This window comes from Oncorhynchus mykiss, chromosome 21 (genome assembly GCF_013265735.2).
Source record: "Oncorhynchus mykiss isolate Arlee chromosome 21, USDA_OmykA_1.1, whole genome shotgun sequence".
Classification (NCBI taxonomy): Eukaryota; Metazoa; Chordata; class Actinopteri; order Salmoniformes; family Salmonidae; genus Oncorhynchus; species Oncorhynchus mykiss.
The window spans coordinates 10,126,614-10,128,599 of NC_048585.1; the positions used below are offsets into that span (position 1 = coordinate 10,126,614).

Genomic DNA, 1,986 nt, shown 5'->3' on the forward strand with positions numbered 1-1,986 from the left:
GTGTCTGTCTCTGTGTGTGTGTGTGTGTGTGTGTGTGTGTGTGTGTGTGTGTGTGTGTGTGTGTGTGTGTGTGTGTGTGTGTGTGTGTGTGTGTCTGTCTCTGTGTGTGTCTGTCTCTGTGTGTGTGTGTGTGTGTGTGTGTGTGTGTGTGTGTGTGTGTGTGTTCCACCCGAAAGTGGAAAGCTCTCCTTCCGCCGCTCCCCCCACCACCCTCATCCTAATCACTTTCCATCCTGACGACCCTGGGCTTTACTGCTCATCAGCCCACTGACACACCTGGATTAAAAACAGTAGAAACACCAGACTCAGTTAACCCCTACCTCCCTTATCAAACACAGCTACAGACTCAGTTAACCCCTACCTCCCTTATCAAACACAGCTACAGACTCAGTTAACCCCTACCTCCCTTATCAAACACAGCTACAGACTCAGTTAACCCCTACCTCCCTCAAACACAGCTACAGACTCAGTTAACCCCTACCTCCCTCAAACACAGCTACAGACTCAGTTAACCCCTACCTCCCTTATCAAACACAGCTACAGACTCAGTTAACCCCTACCTCCCTTATCAAACACAGCTACAGACTCAGTTAACCCCTACCTCCCTTATCAAACACAGCTACAGACTCAGTTAACCCCTACCTCCCTTATCAAACACAGCTACAGACTCAGTTAACTCCTACCTCCCTTATCAAACACAGCTACAGACTCAGTTAACCCCTACCTCCCTCAAACACAGCTACAGACTCAGTTAACCCCTACCTCCCTCAAACACAGCTACAGACTCAGTTAACCCCTACCTCCCTTATCAAACACAGCTACAGACTCAGTTAACCCCTACCTCCCTTATCAAACACAGCTACAGACTCAGTTAACCCCTACCTCCCTTATCAAACACAGCTACAGACTCAGTTAACCCCTACCTCCCTTATCAAACACAGCTACAGACTCAGTTAACCCCTACCTCCCTTATCAAACACAGCTACAGACTCAGTTAACCCCTACCTCCCTCAAACACAGCTACAGACTCAGTTAACCCCTACCTCCCTCAAACACAGCTACAGACTCAGTTAACCCCTACCTCCCTTATCAAACACAGCTACAGACTCAGTTAACCCCTACCTCCCTTATCAAACACAGCTACAGACTCAGTTAACCCCTACCTCCCTTATCAAACACAGCTACAGACTCAGTTAACTCCTACCTCCCTTATCAAACACAGCTACAGACTCAGTTAACCCCTACCTCCCTTATCAAACACAGCTACAGACTCAGTTAACCCCTACCTCCCTTATCAAACACAGCTACAGGCTCAGTTAACCCCTACCTCCCTTATCAAACACAGCTACAGACTCAGTTAACCCCTACCTCCCTTATCAAACACAGCTACAGACTCAGTTAACCCCTACCTCCCTTATCAAACACAGCTACAGACTCAGTTAACCCCTACCTCCCTCAAACACAGCTACAGACTCAGTTAACCCCTACCTCCCTTATCAAACACAGCTACAGACTCAGTTAACCCCTACCTCCCTTATCAAACACAGCTACAGACTCAGTTAACCCCTACCTCCCTTATCAAACACAGCTACAGACTCAGTTAACCCCTACCTCCCTTATCAAACACAGCTACAGACTCAGTTAACCCCTACCTCCCTTATCAAACACAGCTACAGACTCAGTTAACCCCTACCTCCCTCAAACACAGCTACAGACTCAGTTAACCCCTACCTCCCTTATCAAACACAGCTACAGACTCAGTTAACTCCTACCTCCCTTATCAAACACAGCTACAGACTCAGTTAACCCCTACCTCCCTTATCAAACACAGCTACAGACTCAGTTAACCCCTACCTCCCTTATCAAACACAGCTACAGACTCAGTTAACCCCTACCTCCCTCAAACACAGCTACAGACTCAGTTAACCCCTACCTCCCTTATCAAACACAGCTACAGACTCAGTTAACCCCTACCTCCCTTATCAA

General features: G+C 47.7%; 1 long non-coding RNA gene across 1 annotated transcript in view; it reads right to left on the bottom strand.

The window, feature by feature from the left end:
• Nucleotides 1-1,456: 1,456 nt before the first annotated feature.
• Nucleotides 1,457-1,986, bottom strand: part of LOC118942871 — a 1,184-nt gene continuing 654 nt past the window's right edge. Inside the window, exons 2-3 of the long non-coding RNA XR_005038522.1 lie at nt 1,773-1,986; nt 1,457-1,693 (exon numbers count right to left, since the gene is read on the bottom strand). The exon at nt 1,773-1,986 is cut by the window's right edge and continues 556 nt beyond it. This is a non-coding gene — a long non-coding RNA (uncharacterized LOC118942871). The remainder of the gene's footprint in view (nt 1,694-1,772) is intronic.